Below are 24,413 nucleotides of genomic sequence, written 5' to 3'. Positions count from 1 at the left end.
TTACTCTTAAAAGAGATTTCATAGTTGCTGCACATTGCCCATGAATGCTGTAAATAGAAACAGAAAATTCCAAAGCAAGTTAGAATTGATAATAAAGGTGGCCTCAAATGCCAATTACCACAAAACTGACCTTGATAAATTTCAAAATATTGCAATGGATCTACATTCTATTGAATAATAATATTAGAGAAATTATATTCACTCTCCCCCGTTAGCCTCTCACACTCCCGTTGTGAAAGGTTAAAAGAAAAGTGTGAAAATCATTTCACAAATATTATCTAAAGAAAAAATAATAAATTTTACAAATTACAAGTATTTCCAAGTAAATCAACCCATAGAAAATGATACAGCTCCATTTCTTTTACCAAATTTCTAAATATGTTGGATGTCTTCTACATAAATTTGAAAAAATTCACTTCTTTGGTTGTGGTGTTGCCTTGCCAGACACGAGAATAGTATTTTTGTACTAGGGCTACATATCCTGAATAATCTCACTCCAACTGATATTATAGCGAGCCAGTCATAAATCAAAACTAATGGTGAGATGACCCATTAGAAAACCTGACTTAAAATATAATCTCACTACATATCCTGATGTATAGTGGTCTCTGCACAATGAATTACTAAGCACCCATAAATGAAAAATATTGTTAAATGGCCTGACATAAGAGGGATTGCTTCAGCTATTCTGCATATTAGCTTGAAACACTTATATCACAGGCCAAATATATATATATATATATATATACACACATTAAAATTTCCAATTTGGAAATTTTAAAGGGGGTGTGCATATCCATTTGCTTGAGGTAAGCAACCAAACATTCTTATGTACCTATTTTTAAATTTTTAGGATTCTGGAAGTATGGGACCATGTACCTATATCATATTTATTACAGAAGTATGTTGAGTTACCCATCAAATCAAGTTCAATCCCACTGCTACAATCCAAACTTTTTAAAGAAAATATGATGTAATTCCCTCTATAACTAAAAACATGCTCAAATTAGAACCCTTAACATGTTTAATTTTTATTGCACAGTTGGGTTCTTCTTCCTTTTTGGAAAAAAGAAAAAGAAAAATGGGTATTCAGACCGATGACATGAACAACTTTTTCAAAAAAAAATAAAAAATCAATAAAATTGGCCAAAGTCCTGAAACTGACAATGAAGCATTGCAACCTTTTTACTTCATAACAACAGAGGTTCACACACTTAGCTTCAATCAGAAAGTGCAAGATCATAGACCCAATTAGAAGAAATAACAATACTTTAATAATAGAGAGTCAAGAGTCTTACTTGCCAAACTTCAATGCCTACATATTTTATTGGCTTCAACACACTGCTAAAATAGAGAGTCAAGAGTATATTGATTAAGATATTTCCTTGATTTTTTTTTTTAAAGGGAAATGATATCAACCACACTGCTAAAATATTATGAATCAAGAATATCAGCACCCATTGTTCCATTCTCCAAATCAGGTGGACTTTGTAATCTAAGACAGTGCACACACTACTATAAAACTAATACAAACTCTACTATAAAACTAATAAGCAATTCATCATCTCTTTTTCCTCTACAGTATAGTCTTGTTTGGATGGGGTTATTTAGTGAGAAATAATAAGAAATGAAGAGAAATAAAACTTGTTATGTGTTTAATGTGTTTAAGTGATATAAACGTATTTTCCTAAGTGTCCGCAACGTGTCTGCGTTAGAATTTTTTAAAATTCAAATTTCCTGCTCAGAAAGCATCACCTACACCATCCCCATCATCTCGATATCAATTTCCTGCTGTAATTGTGACCAAACTTCATTACAACATGCACTAAATATGCTTGATGCAAAATGTCAGCTGTGTTTTTCCTATTCACATGCTTTTTGTCTTCAAGTTATGCCTATATGAACCAAAGAGGTCAAATATCAATCCTAAATTTCAAAAAGCAACACAAACAGGTGGTGGTTTATCATAATTGAGGACTACAGGATCTGATTCAAAAATGTATCACTATAATACCACAAAAGTACAGAAAATCCCACTAACTTATTCCTCTTAACATCTATTAGTTTATGAGACCACATATGTATGAAAACATCAGCATCCCTGATTCTAAGGTGAAAAACTGAACACAGATGAACAGGTACTTGAGTTATCTACATGGACAATAGAATAGTCATACAAGGCAAAAGCTAAGAATATACCCATGAATAACTTGAATGAAGAAGGCATAGATCTTTTCTCTTTGGCCCAAAATACACCAGATTTCTGTGAATGGTATAAGCCTGGATCTATAAGGATAGGCCTTGCTCTTTGAATCCTGCAAATATACACTCAGAATGTTACTCCATATTAATGTTTCAAAAGATATGTAATATTTTTGACTGAAAGGTCAAAGGTAAAGACATAATGTTCTTGAAGGACAAACTCAAAACACAAATTAAAGACTATTGTAAAATGAGAAGCAAATATACAACTATAGCAAACAGAACAAAAAATTTATAAATAAAAAATAAAAAATGAAGAAGAATAAAAGATTGTGAACCAGTGAATTAAATCAAGTAAAACTTTAAAATCTTAGTATTTTGTAGCCTAATTAGTAGACAATAGATTTTACGTGGAGCCTTCTATAAACATATCCATTACCTTCCCACTTCTCAACTTCAAGCACTTAAAGCAAACCAGGCTCAACAACCGCTTTAGTTCGCTCACATGGGAAGGATGATATACTGGAATTGGTAATTCTATATACCCAAAGTGACCTAAAAGGTAAAAAAATGAACAAAACTTTAGCAATACTTCAATGTGTCCAGCGGTCATGACCATTCAAACTTCTAAGTGTAATCAGAAAATAAAAAGGATTAAAACATGAAAAATACCTTCGCATGTCCCCGGTTCCGCAGCACCACATGATTCACATCGAACAACTCTTTCCCAACAAAACAAAATCTCATAAGTTATTGGCAAAAGTGGCACCAAACATTCTAATAAATCAGTGAAACAGATAAAGCACAATACAAATTCTTGGATGAATTGTATTTGTATAATATAAATCAAACTAAATTATGGAAACAATGTAGTTGACAGAATACATCAGAGACAATGTAAATTGCCCTCCATGACGAATCACAAAAAATTAAAAATAAATAAGTAAATAGTGTATTTGTAAATGTATATTTGTTCCTATTTCTTTTTTTTGGCCAATGACACAAACAATAAATAATTTAAATAAAAAGTTAACCATAAGGAATTCAGCAGTGGATAATTTGATAAGAAATGAATCATGACCATAGCTTTGCTCTGTTACATGAGCCATTACAAGGCAAAGTACTCAAGATTTTCAACCAACTTATAACCTCTATGGACGTGTTTTGTGATGCATGCTTTAACAATTTCTTTTCTTTTCTTTTTTTTTTCTTTTTTTTTTTGGGCGGGGGGGGGGGGGGGACTATTGAATTTAAGGAGTTTATGCTTCTGTAATACACATTATTCTTATGCCATATCCTTACTGCTACCTACTTCAACTCTCCAATGGAAAATTATTGATTTGATTCGTCTAACATTTCCGGGCTTCAGCAGTAACACAAGATTAGAACTTCTTTGTTGTATGTATTTTTTATCAGCACATCTTAGCTGTATCTTTTGAATTCTAATAGTATTGAAATTTCAGTTCTTAGTGTCTATTATTCAGAAAAAGCATTTTGAACAACAAACCTGAATGAAAGTTGCCGGATCAGAGGAAATATTTAGAAAGCCCTTAATGCAGTCAACTATCTGGAAAGAAGAAAATAGACATAAGTTTCATGTGAAACATCAAGGGAATCATGGTAAATTTGAAACAGAGCATCAGTAAGAAGCATCAATATCATTTCGCTTGCCTTACATATAGTAAGCACAGTACAAACAGAATTTTGATAAGAAAATTTCAAATGAAAAAAGGAAGCTCATCATCTTCCTTGTCATTTGAAAACAATACACCACCCAATACCAATAAATATACCAATTTTCCCTGCTTCAATCCCATTTTTAAAATCAGTTTTTTATTTAAATTTCCTTTGAGAGAGGAAACATTACTTCAATAGGCAACTAGTATACTATAGATTGTATTTCTGGACATCCTGAACCAATTGATTAAATAATCATAAATTGATTTGTCATTGCTTTATTTTCAAATTGCCTTACACTCTAAGCATCTATTTTTTGAATTGGTAACATAGGATCCTACTATATTGGGTGTACTTTTTAGTTAGGGATATACCACATTAAGATTTCTAAAATGTACTTCAAATGCTATTTTATATGAAGTTTCAATGTCCATTGCCACTAGGTTATATAAAATAATGAAAGAACTAAGGAATAAAAACCAGCAATCTTAAGAAAAGATCAGTGGTCAGTCAACCACACCATCACAGAAGGACCACCTGCAAATATCAAAACCTGTATTGTTTCCTTAGCACAATATTCATGTTGGATTAGGTGGCATGGTAGTCATAACAGATGTAAAATACAGCTTTGATAGGTTTTTGTTTTTTTAGGAACAATACCACTTCATTTTAGAAAGACTCAAAGACTAGAATTTCCTCACAACTTTACCACATTCAATGAGAAAATAAAAAAGCAACAGCTTGTTGGTAACAACTTCAAGTACCAAGCCTCAAATTGGATAATAGAAAATTTTCTATGCCACTGTAACGTAGAATGTAATTTACAATGCCTCTGGAAAGCCAAACATCTAGTAAGAATTCCTTCTCTTTGTGTTGTTAGAGCAGATTTTTTTTTTAGTAAGACTACTGTTGTTAGAGCGATAACGTAGAATGTAATTTACAATGCCTTTGGAAAACCAAACATCAAGTACCAACTCTTTCCCAACAACTCTTTCCCAACAAAACAAAATCTCATAAGTTATCGCTCACCTCACTTTTTGAAATTTCAAATTTTAAAACACATACTCACTCTCTCTCTCTCTCTCTCCCCCTCAAAACACGCTTTGCTACCCCAAGAAGAAGAGGCCAAATCTATAAAGGCCAACAAAATAAAATAAAATAAAATAAAATAAAACAAAATAAAGAATTCTTACGAATGGTTCAGTTTAATTTATAGCAAATTTTTTATGTTAAATTTTGGATACTAAAACTTATAACGTTATAATTTAGATTTATGCAGGTAAGTCTTATTTAATTATGTGGTCCTTTTTAATTATATAAGTGGTGGGAATTATCGTAAGTCCATCTAAAATATTATGTACCTTAATCTCAATTGATTAAATTATGTTCCATCCGTAATCAACTAACTCACAATTATGTTCCATCCGTAAGTTTGTAAGTCCATCCGTAAGTCCATCTAAATTATGTTCCATCCGTAAGTCCGTAAATTATGTTCCATCCGGATCAACCAACTCACAATTCGTAATAAAAGCATCAAAATCTCTCATACGCCTTGAGACTCCATCCTATTCAACTTTTTTGAAGCAAATCCATTAACGTTAAAATCACCTCCCACAACAATTTGGCGAACACAACCCAAACAAACCAATTAACTCCAACAAACGACCATCTAAACCTAGGACTTAGGACCATAAACCCCCATAAGCTAAGCCACTCATCGTTGTCATCAAAATCTCTAAACCTTATAGACAAAAAACACCCTAAATACTACTTGTAGCTTACCGACCAAAATCCCCGAAGGATCTACTACTGAAAGATAAGGCCTCCTAACTCCTATTCCAAGTCCCCCAAATGCTCCTAAAAAAATTTCAATTTTACTTTCTAGAAAGATTACAATATCTGGATTATTCTTGATCAAAGTATCTTTCACTGCACTTCTCCTACTCCTAGACCCAAGACCCATACAAAATCAATGTGGCCTAGAAGATGAATCGAGTAGGGCCATTCTTATAAAGGTCAGGGGAAAGCAAAAGAACACAAACAAAAATATGTTAGTTTTAAAAGAGTCAATTATCCCTTATAAACATAATTAGGTCCTAGTCATAGGAAAGCACTAAAAATATACTTGAAGAGTAATGCCTATACAAACTAACAAATTTTACAAACTTTCCTTGATGGAGGAGGATCATATCATCTTTACTCACTTATTTTGGAACGGAAATGATTTGAAGCAGAAAACATAAGGAGATTAAGGTTCTTCTTTTCCGCTAACTTATACAGAAGGGATAAAGTCGACACTGTAAAATCAAAAGCAATGAGATAGAATCCGTACTAGATATCTCCGGTTAGGGATATAGGTGTAGGAAAATGGAGCTTTAACTAAGTGTGTAATTGTTGCAGAAAATTTAACCACAAAGGTAAGAGCGGTATTGACATGTAAATTAAATATTCCTTTGCCAAGAAAGCAATTGTAGAGCAAAAATTAAGTCAGATGAGTGGTTGAAAAAGAATAGAAGAAAATTAAAAAAGCCAAACTTAGAAATCAAACCTGCAAGCAAGCCAAAAAAAAATACCCATTAGATGCCTAATTCAAACTGTCGTCGAACATTCAGTCCCTTGCTTAGAACTCAATGGACCTGTCGGTATAGTTGGTCCAAAATCAATGAACAAACAGAGCAAAAACCAAGATATATATATATATAGCGATCCCGGGTTTACCCTTGTTGTATAGTGATCCGGACATGTGTCCGTGGATGTTGGTAGTTGTTTATTATCTTGTTTACATCCTTTCTTACTTTGTATTTGAGTTATAGGATGTATTGGGCGGGTTGGTTACAGGTTGGTTGAGTTTAGAAACCAAAACTAGTTGCCCAGATTTTTGGCCTGTACGCTCGAGCGGAGGTGTTGGCGCTCGAGCGGATAATACACCCATCCAGTATTTGTTGTGCAGTGTTGTACGCTCGAGCGTGGAGTTGGCCGCTCGAGCGAATCTGTGTGAGTGGCCGCTCGAGCGTAGGGATTGGGAGCTCGAGCGGAGGCCTGGTTCTGCAAAAGTGCTGGGCGAGTGCATTCTGCGCTCGAGCGGGAGGTTGGCCGCTCGAGCGGAAGTCTGTGAGTGGCCGCTCGAGCGGGGTGTTTTACGCTAGAGCGGAGACCTGGGTTAAAGTCCCGAATTTGTGACTCTTTAAATCACTTTTTCACTTTCTCTTCTCTTTCTTACTTTTCCAAAATCACCATTGTTGAGCCTCTCACTCTAGACTCTACCTTCTCTCTAGGTTTTGATCTAGTAGGAGTGATTTACTCACCTTTGGCCTTTACAAAAAAGTTGTTGATCGTCGAGGGCTTCATTTTAATCTGAAAATCTCGGGTTTTGGAGCACGTTGGATTTTGTCGTCTTCTCCATTGGAACTCCGAATTTGAGGTAGGGATAACCTACTCCTCTCTATGGGTTTTGTCTTTAAATTTTGGTATTTTGAGATGTTGGGCTTGGTTTGGTAATTTTGTGAAAGTTTGGGGCTTTTGTGTAATTTTACAAAAGTTGGGGTTTTATTCATAATAAACCTAGATGCATGTTTGGCATAGAAAAATAGAATGATTGTTGAATCATTGATGAAAATGGGACCTAAGGGTTGAAATGGTAATTATGGAAAATGGCCTAATTACATTGTATAATTAATTGGTGAGAAATGAGGAAATGAAATGTTGATTGAATATCCATTTGTGCATTTATTTTCTGTTTTAGAAATAACTGCTTTGGGCTATCGGTGGACGATAGTCGAGATTGTTGTAGACAATGCATGATGATTAGGTAAACGGAAACTAATCAATGGAATGTGTCATGGAACTTGACGGTTGATAGAATACATTAATTGTGTGTATTGTGTGATTGTATATAGAACCAATGTGTATATATACGTTATGTGTAGAGGAGGAGATAGGGGATGTACTCCACGGTTTAGGGGAAGATAGGGGATGTACCTCTAAACCGGATAGGTATTGGGAGGAGATAGGGGATGAACTCCGTAGACAGAGCTCATATGCTTGTCTAGAGAAGTGAAGATAGAGCTCATATGCTTATCTTTGTGAAGTGTGGATACAGCTTATATGCTTATCTGTGGATATTGTTGATATACATATCTGTTGTAGAGTGTGGATACAGCTTGTACGCTTATCTGTGGATATTGTTGATATACATATCTGTTGAGAATGTGGATATAGCTTTTATGCTTATCTGAATGTGAGATATAGTTTTTATACATATCTGTGGAAATGATGATAGAGCTAGTATGCTTATCTGTTGAAAAAGGGAAAATGAAATGTAATTGGGACGTGTAAGTCGTTGACATAAATACGTAATTTATGTGATTGTATCAGTGTTGACCAACTATCAATTGCTAATGTTTTAGTCATTGTCCATGGTTGGTTTAGTGTATTTCTACTGGGCTGTGGCTCACCCTATATGGGAATATCATTTTCAGGTACAGGAAGCATGCCACCTCCAAGGACATAGCTGGGAGGCTAGTGGCGGGCATAGTTTTGTCGTTTTACTTTTGATGTATTACATGTAATTTCAAGCCAAGGGCTTAATGTGTAAACGAGTTAGAACTCTTTGTTGTAACCAAGTGTTAACTTGGAAAGCTGTAAGCCCGTAGGGCATTTTGTTATGAGGTTAACATGTAATACTTATGTCTTGGAATTCTAATGAATGAAAGGAATGCAGTTAGTTTAAATGTAAATGCATGTCTTATCTGATGGGTTTATTGTTATTATTTTGAGGGCGTTACAACTTGGTATCAGAGCGTACCGGGTTCGAATACTTTGGGTACGTGGGAAGTGATTAGGATCACAATGGGTTTGTCTCGCTTGATAGAGACGTAGATGTAGTACCATATGCTATGTGTTTATTTGATAACATGCTTATGTGACTATGTGGGTATGGGATTTAATTTCTTGGATGTTGATCGGATCCTTGAGTTTCTGGGAGTCTTGTTGGAAAAGCACTTGATCAACGCTGTTTCTAACCGGAACTCTAGTAACGCCTCGGGACTATCATTATCCGGAAATGAAATTCGTAAGTGCTTATGTGTTTATGTGCTTATGTGGGGTGAATTACAGTTGTCCAGGCATTAGGACGTGAGTGTTTAGTTTCGGCACATTTATGAATGTGCTAACGTTCTGTGTTGCCTTTATTAGGATGTCAAGACGAGGAAGAGGTGCTAGGCGTGGTAGACCTGCGAGGCAGGAAGTACCGTTACAGGGTGAGATTCCGGCAGTGCAGGAGGGAGTTGGGCAGGCCAATGTGGCCGAGCCAGTAGGTCAGCAGGCTATGGGTGCCTTGGCCAGAGAGATAGCAGGAGCTTTGGGTATTCTTAGAGCTGGGAATCAGGCAGCTGAGACAGGGCCTTCCTTCTTGAAGAGGGAGTTCTTCCGGTGTAATCCGGACGAGTTTATCGGGGATCCTAAAGAGCCGCTTAAGGCAGATGAATGGCTCGAACAGACAACGAAGACGTTTGAGATGCTTGGCATCGAGGACGGAGCACTGAAAGTGACCTTGGCATCCTTCCAACTGAAGGGAGATGCGGGTCAATGGTGGAAGTACGAGAAAGCTCGTGTTGGTGGTACTTGGGAGGCGTTTGTGAATGCTTTTCAGGAGAGGTTTTTATCAGCAGCAGCTAGGGAAAAGCTGAGGGATCAGTTTAGCCGGCTTAATCAGCAGGGCTTGTCAGTGGCCGAGTTTGAGGCTACTTTTACCAGTCTGTCTAGGTTTGCACCTGAACTGGTGGCGTCTGAGGAACGCCGTTGCTATGAGTTTGAGCGGAAGTTGAGGCGGAGCCTCAAGTTGAGAATTGGTGGGTCTTATATTCGAGAGTATAGACACCTAGTGGACGCTGCAGCTCATATGGAGCTTATGATGCAGGAGGAGGATGAGGGCCAGAGAGGCTCCAAGAGGAGCCAGGATAGTCAGGGTGATGGCAGGAGGCAGAGGGGTTCTAACCCTCAGCAGTCGCAGGGTGGTGTTGCTAGATCGACCTTCCCAGTGCCGAGTGCAGGCTCCGGGAGAGGTGGTCAGGGGGATTTCACCTGTTACAAGTGTGGCCAGCTGGGTCACAAGGTATCTGTGTGCCCGCAGAAGGGTGGGGGTTAGAAAGCTGCTTCTTCTTCAGCTAGACCGCAGAGTCAGAGTTTGGGCAGGGGGCTGCTCTTGACTTGTTATCAGTGTGGACAACCTGGGCACATGAAGAGGTTTTGCCCACAGTTGAGTGCCACTTCGGGAGCGTCTGGTTCTAGACAGGCGCAGGGTTTTCAGCCAGCTCAGTCTGTGCAGGCCTCGAGGGCCAATCCGGGAGCTTCGTCATCCCAGTCTGTGCAGCAGTCTTTTGCTCCGAGAGGTGAGCAGGTAGACCAGGGGCCTACGGGGCGCGTGTATGCTGTTACCGCGCAGGATTTAGTACCGGCTCCATCAGTAGTGAGAGGTACTTTTCTGTTTTGCAACTCAGTTGCTAATGTGTTGATAGACACGGGTGCATCTCATTCTTTTATATCTGCTGCATTTGCATCTGTTTTGGAATTGGAGTTAGCACAGTTAGCATCTCCTATTTGTGTGGTATCGCCTTTGGGTGGTGAGTTGATTCTGAAACAGGGTGTTAGAGGATGTGATATAGAGGTCGCCGACTATAGGCTTCCTTTTCCGTTTGTTGTCATGCCCATGAAGGGTTTTGATGTTATTTTGGGTATGGACTGGTTATCGTCATACCGGGCTGTTATTGATTGCTACCGCCAGAGGGTCACGTTATGTACCTTGAGCGGGGAGTGGTTCCATTTCTTGGGAGACCGGGTTGGTAGTGTTTTGCCACCGGGGTATGATTCGCGAGGGCGAAGTGAGCTTAGTAGTTTACTTGCTAGCTTTGAGAGTGGTGAGCGTGGTGAGACCCATCTTGTATTACCGAGGGTGGTTTGTGAGTATTCGGATGTCTTTCCCGAAGATCTTGTTAGTTTGCCACCTCACCGAGAGATAGAGTTCTCTATTGATTTAGTGCCTGGTACGGCGCCGATTTCTATGGCACCTTACCGTTTTGCTCCAGCAGAGTTGGTTGAGTTGAAAGTTCAGCTCCAGGAATTGCTCGATAAGGGCTTTGTTCGCCCTAGTGTTTCACCGTGGGGAGCACCGGCACTCTTTGTTAAAAAGAAAGATGGTGCCTTGAGATTGTGTATAGACTACCGGAAGTTGAATCGGGCTACGGTTAAAAATAAGTACCCTATGCCCCGTATAGATGATTTGTTTGACCAGTTGAAGGGTTCCCGTTGTTTCTCTAAGATAGACTTGAGATCGGGTTACCATCAGTTGAGGGTCAGGGAGGAAGATATTCCTAAGACGGCATTCCGTACACGGTATGGCCATTATGAGTTTTTGGTGATGCCATTCGGACTTACCAATGCACCGGCAGTCTTTATGGACTTGATGAACCGGATTTTCCGGGAGTTCTTAGACCGATTTGTGGTTGTTTTCGTGGACGATATCCTTATCTATTCGTCTTCTGAGGAGGAGCACGAGGCACACTTGAGAGTGGTGCTTGAGTTACTTAGAGCCCATAGGCTGTATGCCAAGTTTGGGAAGTGTGAGTTCTGGCTGGGGGAAGTCAAATTCTTAGGCCACGTGGTATCCGGGGAAGGGGTGTCAGTTGATACATCCAAGGTTGAGGCAGTGCAAGATTGGGCACAGCCTAAGAGTATGTTTGAGATCCGCAGTTTTCTGGGATTGGCTGGGTATTACCGTCGGTTTGTGAAAGATTTCTCCAGGTTAGCGTCACCGTTGACTAGACTGACTCGGAAGGGAGTCAAGTTTGTGTGGAGTGAGACTTGTGAAAAGTCGTTCCAAGAGCTGAAAGTTAGATTGACCACCGCTCCGGTATTGATTATTCCGGAGAGAGGGTTGGGTTATGCAGTTTATTGTGATGCCTCACGAGAGGGTTTGGGTTGTGTGTTGATGCAAGAGGGAAAAGTGGTAGCTTATGGCTCACGTCAGTTGAAAATACACGAGAAGAATTACCCCACACACGACCTAGAGTTAGCAGCTGTGATTTTTGCCTTGAAAATCTGGAGGCACTACCTTTATGGTGAGAGGTTCGAGGTATTCTCGGATCACAAGAGTTTGAAGTATCTGTTTACACAGAGAGACTTGAATCTGAGGCAGAGGAGATGGATAGAGTTCATCGAGGATTATGATTTTGAGTTGCATTATCATCCGGGAAAGGCCAATGTTGTGGCCGATGCCCTTAGTAGGAAAACCATTAGTGATGTAGCTTGTATAGCCATCCGGGAATGGGTGATGTTGGGAGCACTTGGCGAGTTTGATTTGCTACTGGGCGAATCTGTTGAGGCTGCGGCCTTGTTTTCTGTTGTTGCGCAGCCTACACTTGTGGTTAGAGTGTTAGAGGCACAGAGAGGTGACTTTGAGGTAGAATCCCTCCGAGAAAAGATCTCCAGTGGGAAAGTTGAGAAGGGTTTGACGGTGTATCCCGACCTGAGTGTGAGATACCGAGACCGTTCGTTTGTACCGGAGGCTTGCCGAGAGGAGGTACTCCGAGAGTTTCACCATTCGCGCCTTGCGGTGCATCCGGGAGGTACTAAGATGTATCAGGATTTGGGTCGCCAGTTTTGGTGGCGGGGTATGAAAAGAGATGTGGCTGTTTTCGTATCGAAGTGCCTTACTTGCCAGCAAGTGAAGGCCGAGCATCAGAGGCCAGCGGGTTTGTTGCAACCCTTGCCTATTGCCGAGTGGAAGTGGGAGCATGTCACTATGGACTTCGTTGTAGGTCTTCCGAGGACTCAGCGGGGTAGTGATGCTATTTGGGTGGTTGTAGACCGGTTGACTAAGTCGGCGCACTTTATTCCTATGCGCGTGAGAGATTCGGTAGATCATCTTGCCGATTTGTATATTCGGGACGTAGTGAGATTGCACGGGGTCCCAGTGACGATCGTCTCAGATAGAGATCCTCGTTTTACTGCTAGGTTGTGGCAGAGTTTGCAGAGTGCCTTGGGCACTAAGTTGACCTTTAGTACGGCTTATCATCCTCAGACTGACGGGCAGTCCGAGCGTACTATTCAGATCCTCGAGGATATGCTTCGGGGTTGTGTCCTGGATTTCAGTGGGACGTGGGAGAGGCACTTGCCATTGGTAGAGTTTGCCTACAATAACAGTTTTCAGTCTAGCATCGGTATGGCACCGTTTGAGGCTTTGTATGGCCGACCGTGTAGGTCTCCAGTTTGTTGGGCCAAGGTGGGTGATGCACCTTTGTTGGGTCCGGAGTTGGTTAGGGAGACGACGGAGAAAGTTGAGCTTATCCGTAGGAGGCTTGTTACAGCCCAGAGTCGACAAAAGAGTTATGCCGACCGTAGGAGGAGGCCTTTGGCGTTTGAGGTAGGTGATCATGTCTTTCTAAAGATATCACATAGGCGAGGTCTGATGAGGTTTGGGAAGAGTGGGAAGTTATCCCCTCGGTTTATTGGTCCTTTTGAGATCCTTGAGAGGATTGGTGAGGTTGCTTATCGATTAGCCTTACCACCGCAGTTGTCCGGAGTGCATGACGTGTTTCATGTGAGTATGCTTCGGAAGTATGAGCCAGATCCATCACATGTGTTGGATTGGACTGATTTAGAGGTAGATGAGGATGCCTCGTATGAGGAGAGACCGGTTCGGGTCTTGGATAGGCGGGATCAAGTCCTGCGTGGCAAGACCATTCCTTTGGTGAAAGTCTTGTGGAAACATCACGGAGTGGAGGAAGCCACTTGGGAACGTGAGTTGGAAGTCCGTGAGAAATATCCGGACTTGTTTGTTGATGTGTGATCTTGTATTTAAATTTTTTCATTATGTTGAACTTAAGAGCTTTTATATATGTCTTAAGTTGTAAAACATTGAGAATGTTTTGATTATTGGAAGCATGTTTTGGAACTTGCCTCATATGGTAGTTGGATGTAACACTATATATGTTGAATATATTGTTGAAATTGGAAGGATAGTGCATAATGTTGATGCATGTTGAAAATACATATGTTGTTTACATATTGTGATATGTCTCTTGTTAAAGGGACGGGATGACCGGTAATGGGTCGAATTGTTGAATGTTAAAATGTAACATTGTTTAAAATGGAGGAAAACTTGTTTTTGAAAACTTGTGTTTAATTTCGGGGACGAAATTCTTTAAGGGGGGGAGGTTATAGCGATCCCGGGTTTACCCTTGTTGTATAGTGATCCGGACATGTGTCCGTGGATGTTGGTAGTTGTTTATTATCTTGTTTACATCCTTTCTTACTTTGTATTTGAGTTATAGGATGTATTGGGCGGGTTGGTTACAGGTTGGTTGAGTTTAGAAACCAAAACTAGTTGCCCAGATTTTTGGCCTGTACGCTCGAGCGGAGGTGTTGGCGCTCGAGCGGATAATACACCCATCCAGTATTTGTTGTGCAGTGTTGTACGCTCGAGCGTGGAGTTGGCCGCTCGAGCGAATCTGTGTGAGTGGCCGCTCGAGCGTAGGGATTGGGAGCTCGAGCGGAGGCCTGGTTCTGCAAAAGTGCTGGGCGAGTGCATTCTGCGCTCGAGCGGGAGGTTGGCCGCTCGAGCGGAAGTCTGTGAGTGGCCGCTCGAGCGGGGTGTTTTACGCTCGAGCGGAGACCTGGGTTAAAGTCCCGAATTTGTGACTCTTTAAATCACTTTTTCACTTTCTCTTCTCTTTCTTACTTTTCCAAAATTACCATTGTTGAGCCTCTCACTCTAGACTCTACCTTCTCTCTAGGTTTTGATCTAGTAGGAGTGATTTACCCACCTTTGGCCTTTACAAAAAAGTTGTTGATCGTCGAGGGCTTCATTTTAATCTGAAAATCTCGGGTTTTGGAGCACGTTGGATTTTGTCGTCTTCTCCTTTGGAACTCCGAATTTGAGGTAGGGATAACCTACTCCTCTCTATGGGTTTTGTCTTTAAATTTTGGTATTTTGAGATGTTGGGCTTGGTTTGGTAATTTTGTGAAAGTTTGGGGCTTTTGTGTAATTTTACAAAAGTTGGGGTTTTATTCATAATAAACCTAGATGCATGTTTGGCATAGAAAAATAGAATGATTGTTGAATCATTGATGAAAATGGGACCTAAGGGTTGAAATGGTAATTATGGAAAATGGCCTAATTACATTGTATAATTAATTGGTGAGAAATGAGGAAATGAAATGTTGATTGAATATCCATTTGTGCATTTATTTTCTGTTTTAGAAATAACTGCTTTGGGCTATCGGTGGAGGATAGTCGAGATTGTTATAGACAATGCATGATGATTAGGTAAACGGAAACTAATCAATGGAATGTGTCATGGAACTTGACGGTTGATAGAATACATTAATTGTGTGTATTGTGTGATTGTATATAGAACCAATGTGTATATATACGTTATGTGTAGAGGAGGAGATAGGGGATGTACTCCGCGGTTTAGGGGAAGATAGGGGATGTACCTCTAAACCGGATAGGTATTGGGAGGAGATAGAGGATGAACTCCGTAGACAGAGCTCATATGCTTGTCTAGAGAAGTGAAGATAGAGCTCATATGCTTATCTTTGTGAAGTGTGGATACAGCTTATATGCTTATCTGTGGATATTGTTGATATACATATCTGTTGTAGAGTGTGGATACAGCTTGTACGCTTATCTGTGGATATTGTTGATATACATATCTGTTGAGAATGTGGATATAGCTTTTATGCTTATCTGAATGTGAGATATAGTTTTTATACATATCTGTGGAAATGATGATAGAGCTAGTATGCTTATCTGTTGAAAAAGGGAAAATGAAATGTAATTGGGACTTGTAAGTCGTTGACATAAATACGTAATTTATGTGATTGTATCAGTGTTGACCAACTATCAATTGCTAATGTTTTAGTCATTGTCCATGGTTGGTTTAGTGTATTTCTACTGGGCTGTGGCTCACCCTATATGGGAATATCATTTTCAGGTACAGGAAGCATGCCACCTCCAAGGACATAGCTGGGAGGCTAGTGGCGGGCATAGTTTTGTCGTTTTACTTTTGATGTATTACATGTAATTTCAAGCCAAGGGCTTAATGTGTAAACGAGTTAGAACTCTTTGTTGTAACCAAGTGTTAACTTGGAAAGCTGTAAGCCCGTAGGGCATTTTGTTATGAGGTTAACATGTAATACTTATGTCTTGGAATTCTAATGAATGAAAGGAATGCAGTTAGTTTAAATGTAAATGCATGTCTTATCTGATGGGTTTATTGTTATTATTTTGAGGGCGTTACAATATATATATATAGATTCAGAGAGATTCAAATAGATATCAATGGACAAACAGATCAAAAACGGCCATGGCTTCGATCACCTTTTCTTCACTTTGTTCTTGCACCTCCATCTCTAAACGCTCGCCTCTCATCTCTTCTCTTCCTCACTCGTCGGCAGTAGTCGTGGCTACAACCGTTAGTACAATCGTGGAAAATGAATGGCAAACGACCATGGCTTCGATCTCCACAGATTGGAGCCTGGATACCATCTTAGTCAGATCTTCTCGAATTCGGTGGAGCCGTAAGAATTAGGGATTTTTGATTGAAGGGGATTTTTGGTTTTTCAGATTGGGTATTTTGGTTCAAGAGATGGGGAGGGGGGGAAGCCGAGCGGGAATGGAAAAAAGGGGGTGGAAAATTGAGCGGGAATTTTTTTTTTTTTTTGGTAATATTTAAACAGAAAAATGATTCTTTTTTTTTAAAAAAAAATAATTTTTTGTTAAAATAATTTTTTTTTTTATAGTTAATGAATTTATTTTTTTTGCTTTTTTATTTTTTCCAGTTATAAAGGTTGAAAATTTATTTGTTTCATTTTTATTTTAATGAATAAAAAATTATTCTTATTTTTTTACTTTGGTAGAAGTAGGAGTAATATTTTAATGCAAAATAATTTCCATAAATTTTATAAATTGGTTTTTGTTTATTTTTAGAAAAACATAAATTACAAACGCGTTTGGTTTGAACAAAATGTTTAAAAAAATTTAAAAACATAAACTAAAAAGCATGTTTGTTTAGGCCTAAAATATTTATATTTATTTTTTGTATTATTTATGACGATGGAATTATACACATTATAATTGAAAAAAAATATTTGAAAAAAAATATATTTGAAAAAAGATGAGAGAGATAGAGAAGAGAAATGAGTAAGAGAGATGAGTGAAAGAGAGAGAAGAGAAATGAGTAAGAGACATAGAGAGTAAGAGACAGAGAGAAAGAGAGACCCATTTCATTTTTTGACTTTTTCCTCTTTCAATAATAATGGGCTCAGAGAAAGAGATGAGTGTGATTGAGAGAAATGAACGATTGAGAGAGAAGAGAAATGAGTGAGAGAGAGAGAGACAGAGAGAAAGAAAAAAAGAGAAAGATAAACAAGATGAGCGAGAGATAGACAAAGAGAGAGGGAGAGAGAGAAAGACAGCAAAAAGAGATGAATAAGAGATATAGAGAGAGTGAGAGGGAGAATAAAGATAAGCAAGAGAGATAGAGAGAGCCAGCGAGAAGAGTGATGAGTGACAGAGAGAGAGAAAAAAAAAAGAGAGAGAAACAAGATGAGCGAGAGATAGACACAAAGAAAGAGAGATAGAGAGAGAAAGATAACAAAAAGAAATGAACAAGAGATAGAGAAAGCGACATAGAGAGAGAAAGAAGAAAAATGAACAAGAGAGATAAAGAGCGAATAGATATGAGAGAGCCAGAGAGAAGAGTGATGAGTGGGAGAGAGGGAAAAAAATTGGGGAAAGATAGAGGGAAAAAGATAGAGAGAGAAGAGAGATTTTTTATTTGGCGACCAAAACTTTTTGGTTGCCAAAGGTAAAAACAAATTTTTATTTTTCATTCGGCGACTAAATAGTTTTGGTAGCCAAAACTCAATATACGGCAACTAAAATGGTGGTGGTTGATGTGGTTGGCGGTGGTTCTGGTAACGGTAGTGCGACGGCGGCATTACGACAGGTTTGGCGGCATCGAGAGTGAGAACCCTAGAGAGAGATGAGAGAGACAGAGAGAGAGTGTGTGTGAACACAACAACACCCATCTCTTTCTTTCTCTGTACTACAACACATTAACAGAGATCCACCAACGTGAGAGAGAACATGGAGAGATAGAGTTCTAAGAGACGTGTTTGGCAGACGTGGGCGAGAGAGAGGGTAGAGAGTGTTTGGGCGGGAAAAAATTTAATCTGGACCCTTAGATATTGATTAGGAATCATCCCAACCATTCAAATGAAATGTATCTCTTATACATTTTAACATATTTTCAAAAACCTTCCTCCCTTATTATATAGATAGATATATATATATATATATATATATAATAAGAAAGAAAAGAAAGAAAGAAAATTAAAAAAAAAGAAGGAAAATTTTTTCTCCAAAAAATTATGAGCCAACTCAACCCTTGTTTTTTTTTTTTTTGGGGACTCCTGCATGACTAACTAGGCACTAATCAATTTTTTAGAATTTTAGAACATGCAATATGTATATTTTCTCATAGATAAAGACAGATGAAGAAATCATGTGTCAAGTGGATTTAATTAATTTATTATTCAGTTGTAACTAGCAGTCAAAATCATTTTCTGAAGCATATCTTAGCAGTCAAAATCATTAACATACAACTAAAAAATATATACGCACAGCCCCAGCTTAGGCCTTTAGTTCAATTAGCATTAAATCGCCAATTACTTTTATAAATCCCTCAAATTTTAAAAAATATATATATCTAAATTAAGTGAATCTAAAAAATAATTAAGTGAATCTAAAAAATAAACAAATTTGCTTTAAATATTTAAAAAAGTTGAAAAAATTAATTATTTAAAAATTAAGAAAAATTTTAAAATCTGAAATAATATCAATAAGTCTTACAAATATGTATTATTTACTCATAAGTCATGATGAGTGAATTTTTTTTACACACTTAGCCCTCGCAAAAAGTGTGAATTTTTTTTACACACTTAGCCCTCGCAAAAGAGATTAGTGGTGAAGTTGTGGTAGTGGTAGTGTAAATGGAGTGGCAGGGGTGAAAGAAAGGTAATGGTAGTAGTAGTGGTAGTAGTGGTAGTGGAGTGGTGGTGATGATAGTAGTAATAGTAGTCGTAGAGGTGAAGTGGCGATAGTGGAAGTAGTGGTGGGGGTGGAATGGCGTTTGTAGTAGTGGTGAAGGTGGTACTGGAGATGGATGGTGAGAGACAGAAAGAGAGAGAGAGAGAGTCAGAGAGTGAGAGACAGAAAAACGAAATCTGAAATCGGTCCTAATATTTGTCCTAAAATTATAAATTAAAAATATTAAATTATCTTAAATATTTGTCCTAATATTTTTTTTACTGAAAAATATTATAATATATTTTAAAATCAAACAATTCTTATATTCTTATATTATATATATATATATATATAAAATAAGAAAGAAAAGAAAGAAAGAAAATTAAAAAAAAAAGAAGGAAAATTTTTTTTTAAATTTTTTTTGAGCCAGCTCAACCCGTGTTTTTTTAGTCGCCAATTACTTTTATAAATCCCTAAAATTTAAATTAGAAATGTCTCCCTCCAAATTTAAATTAACAATAGTGTTTGATTATTGTTAACCGTGTATAACGTAAAAATAATTTTAAAAAGTTGAAAAAATTAATTATTAAAAAATTAAGAAAAATTTTAAAATTTGAAATAATATCAATAAGTCTTACAAATCAGATTTATTTACTCATAAGTCATGAGTGAATTTTTTTTACACACTTAGCCCTCGTTTTGATAATGAAATTTTTTTAAAACTTTTTAAATATATGTTTTGTGTCTGTAAAATGATTATTTCATTAGTACTGGTAATAATATTGAAAAATTTATTAAAATGATAAATAATTGGGATATTTTGTCTTTTATTTGTGAATTTTGATTTATTCTTAATTTATTAGTGTTATTGAAATATGATGATGTAAAAAGTATAAATCGTTTAATTGTACTTTTTAAAAATAATAAATTTATTATTAAAAATTAAATTCATCAGACTGACCTGTAACTATGCCTTTAAATTTTTGCAATGTAAAACTATCGACAAACAGACAATAACAAGTTGCCCATTTTAGCATACCTTTCGCGTGAGGGCCCAATTATTAAAAGATGTGTTCAACCCATCAGATGAAAGCCGACAACTTCTTCCATCTAAAAATAATAGTCTATTTTCAGAATTTAATTTCTTTTTATAATACAATTATTACATTTTAAAAATATTAATTTTTCAAAATTACCTTTTGATAGTATATTTTTGTAGAAATATCAATTGTCATAATTGTACTTTTTGTATTATTAATGGATTTAAAAAAAGGACAAAATAAGAAATTCATATTATTTTAATAATTAATTTTTTTTAAATTAATATTTTGAGATAATAAAAAATAAAATAAGATATTAATAATTTTGGATGGTGGGTGTACAACCTAAAAATAAAAATAAAAATAAAAATAACTATTTTGTTTAGTCAAATTTTCAAGTGGAGACTAATGGTATTGTTATTAATAAAATAAAATAACTATTTTGTTAATTTTTTTATTTTCATTCGGCTACCAAATAATTTAGTAGCGAAAGGTAGGTCTTTAGCGACTAAAAGGAATGTTGTCGCCAAAAGTTAACATTTGGCGACCAAAATTTTGGTCGGCAAAAGATTAAAAATTAATTTTTTTATTTTCATTCGGCTACCAAATAATTTAGTAGCTAAAGGTAGGTCTTTGGCGACTAAAAGGAATGTTGTCGCCGAAAGTTAACGTTTGGCGACCAAAATTTTGGTTGGCAAAAGATTAAAAATTAATTTTTTTATTTTCATTCGGCTACCAAATAATTTAGTAGCCGAAAGTAGGTATACAGCGACTGAAAGAAATTTTGTCGCCGAAACTTGACATTTGGCGACAAAAAGTTTGGTCGGGAAAGATTAAAAATTTATTTTTTTATTTTCATTTGGCTACCAAACAATTTAGTAGCTAAAGGTACCTCTACGGCTACTAAATTTTTATTTAGTCGCCAATTGTCATATGTTTAGCTACTAAAAATTGTTTTAGTCGCCAATTGTAATATCTTTAGCTACTAAATTTTTTTTAGTAGCCAATAATCAACATTCCCCTACTAAAAAAAATTAGTAGCTAAAAAGTTGACTTTTGCCGACTAATATTATTTTTGGTAGCCAATTCCGTGACTTTTGCCGACTAAATTAGTTTTAGTAGCTAAAAGTGGTCGGCAAAAATACTTTTTCTTGTAGTGCTAGTTTGACCTTAAAGTCAAATAAAAAATTTGAAAATTGACATTATTATACGCGCAAAAAAAAAAAAAAAAAAATGACAGTAGAGAAATAAATTTTAAAAAGATATTATGAGTCTACATCTGTACTCCTAAAAAAGTGTGGCAACTGTACCTAAGTTTGCGATCTCTTAAAAAAATTTAAAAATTCGTTATCTTATTTAAGTCATATTATCTTATTTAAGTCACAATATTTTTCTATCACATCATTTCAAACTCAACTTATTTTTTTTTTATAAAAAGTCAAAAAATGTATTTATTTAGAACATTCTAAACAACCCTTAAACTGTTATCCTATCTATATTTACCTTTATTAATTGATTTAGGTTAGAGATTTTGAAAGTTTTATTAAATTTTTTATTGAATGTTTTATATGGACATGAGATTCATATGGAATTTATAAAATGTGGGTCTCACATTTATACGAGATATTTGATAAAAAAAATTTAATAAATTTTTTAAAATTTCTAACATTAACATTATTAATTTATGAATTTATCGAGATTTTCAATACAATATCATAAGTTTGGTGATGATATTATTTTTTGGGGGTGATGTGCAGATGAGAAAAGTTAGGGATCATGAAATTTTTTTCATGAAAATGATCATGAAATATTTATGATCCTTAGATTACATTGATTAGTGTGTGGTGCTTTATTCTAAGTGTAATTCAAAGGTCACAAACCTTTCATGATTATTTTCATGAAAGGTTTTTCATGATATCTAGCATTGCTGTGTGCAGATAAGAGTTGCATGACAAATGGGTATTTGGATACAGTTATCGATTGGATACCCAGTATGCAAGGTATACGTTTGAACAATTTTCCAAGTTTTCTTCGAACCACAGATCTAAGTGATTTTATGAGTGATTTTGTGTTTGGTGAAATTGAGAGAGCTCGCAGAGCCTCCGCGATTATTTTCAATACATTTGAGAACTTAGAACATAACGTTTTGGAGGCTCTTTCATCCATGTTCCCTCCAACCTACACCATTGGCCCTTTACACTTACTAATGAATCAAATCAACGATGATAGTCTAAAGTTGATATGATCAAATCTGTGGAAAGAAGAACCCGAGTGTCTCTAATGGCTAGACACAAAAGAACCCAACTCTGTTGTTTATGTGAACTTTGGAAGCATCACTGTCATGACACCAAACCAAATGGTTGAGTTTGCTTGGGGACTTGCTAATAGCAACCAGACCTTTTTACGGATAATAAGACCTGATCTTGTCACTGGCGACTTGGCTGTTCTTCCACCGGAATTCATGGAAGCAACAAAAGAAAGAGGCTTATTGGCAAGTTGGTGCCCCCAAGAGCAAGTTCTTGACCACCTGTCTATTGGAGGGTTTTTAACTCACTCTGGGTGGAACTCCACACTTGAAAGCATTTCGAGTGGAGTTCCAATGGTCTGTTGGCCATTTTCCGCGGATCAACAAACAAATTGTTGGCATTGTTGCACCCAATGGGGCATAGGGATTGAGATAGATAATGATGTTAAGAAAGATGAAATTGAGAGTCTTGTGAGAGAGTTGATGGTTGGAGGGAAAGGGAAGGAGATGAAAAAAAGGCTATGGAGTGGAAGAGATTGGCTCAAGAGGCCACTGAGAGTTTATCTAGTTCATTTTTCTTGAATCTGGACAAGGTGGTCAACAAAGTTCTTCTCTCTCCAAAACATTAGCATTTTGTGAATTGAGTTAAACCAAGTTTACAATTGTCTCTACTATGTTTTCAATTTATTGTCATGTTTTGGGTTGTGTTGTGTTGATCTTTTATTTTATTTTTTATTTTTTTGTTTGTTATTAAGATTGAGATAAGAATAAACAAAAAAATATCTTTTGTATATATATATTTGTTATTGAGATTGAGATAAGAATAAACAAAAAAAACATCTTTTGTATATTTTTGTGTGGTTGATTTGGATATTTTGTCATTGTTCAGAGCGGTCTTATGGGACAAAAAAATTTGAAGTCATGAAGACAATTACAGTAAGTTTTTGGTTCATATCAATGATATCATGCAAGTTTTTTTGTTGGCGCCGTCGGAAGGTATTGTTTGGATGCAAGAATGAATGATGAGTCTTAGAATTATGACCCAGCAGAATGCATGGGGACTAGATATCGTTTTAGTAGACGAAAGGGGTTCTCGAATTCACGAGAAAAATAGAACCTTGAATCCACAAGGAAGAGAAATATTATTGAATGAATGAATAAAAGTTGTATAAAAGTTGTCTTTACCATAAGGCTTACATAGCTATTTAATAAACACCAAGGATCCTCTAGAGTGAAATTTCTTTAAAGTTTCCTAGAGTGCTCCATTGTGTGGTTGAGATTTACTGACAAGTCACATCAGAAAAATTGATGTAACTTGTCAATAAATCTCAACCACACAATAGAGCACTCTAGGAAACTTTAGGAAAAAATCACTCTAGAGGATCCTTGCTCCCTAAGAGAATAGGAAACTAGAATTCTAAACTATTTAAAATTCTAATCAAAATCTAATTCCAAAATAATAAAATTAAGAAACCTAATAATTTTAAATTATATATACTAAATTACAAGAATCCTAATAAAATAATATATCAAAAATATTAAAACTAAAAATATAAAAATTATTAAAATCTTGTCCTCCGTCAAATTATCTTAGCCTAAAGTTTTTGAAGTCCTCAAGCAGAACTTATGGGAACTGCTATGGTGAAATTTCAGTTTATCTCTTATTTATCAACATTAGGTTCAAATTAACTGTGACAATTTTTTGAACTTAATTTAATAAAAGTTACTTCCTCTATCTCCAAATATTAGTTTTTTATTTTATTTTTTATTTTCCCAAAATATTAATTTATTTCCAAAAATTAAGGACTAAAATAATATGAATTTTCTACTTTGTCCTTCTTTTAAATTTATTAACAACACAAAAAGTACAATTATGATAATTTTAGGATAATTTTAGAAAATCAATTTTTTTATAGTGCAATAATTATACTACAAAAAAAAAAAGTTAGATTCCCTAAAAGAGACTATTATTTTGAGGCGGAGAGAGTAAATTTTTTTACTTTTAGTAAATTTTTTTAATATTTTAAGAAAATGTTTTACTTCGTGAATATACTTCATATAAATACAATTAAAAAGTATAATATTTGTAAAAAAAAAATCTTTAAAAAATTTACTAAATCCCAAAAAATATGAAAATTTAATACATTTTCGTATTCTT

At 36.3% G+C, this 24,413-nt stretch overlaps 1 pseudogene; it reads left to right on the top strand.

Moving 5' to 3' along the window:
• The window catches only part of LOC145822082 (7-deoxyloganetin glucosyltransferase pseudogene), a 28,170-nt pseudogene extending 5,286 nt beyond the window's left edge, over positions 1-22,884 (top strand).
• The last annotated feature ends 1,529 nt before the right edge of the window (positions 22,885-24,413 follow it).

The sequence above is a fragment of the Camellia sinensis genome, chromosome 3 (genome assembly GCF_055761805.1).
Source record: "Camellia sinensis isolate YWXY chromosome 3, ASM5576180v1, whole genome shotgun sequence".
Classification (NCBI taxonomy): domain Eukaryota; kingdom Viridiplantae; phylum Streptophyta; class Magnoliopsida; order Ericales; family Theaceae; genus Camellia; species Camellia sinensis.
Note: the sequence above shows the minus strand (reverse complement) of the source record. Positions and strands in the feature narration are given on the sequence as shown.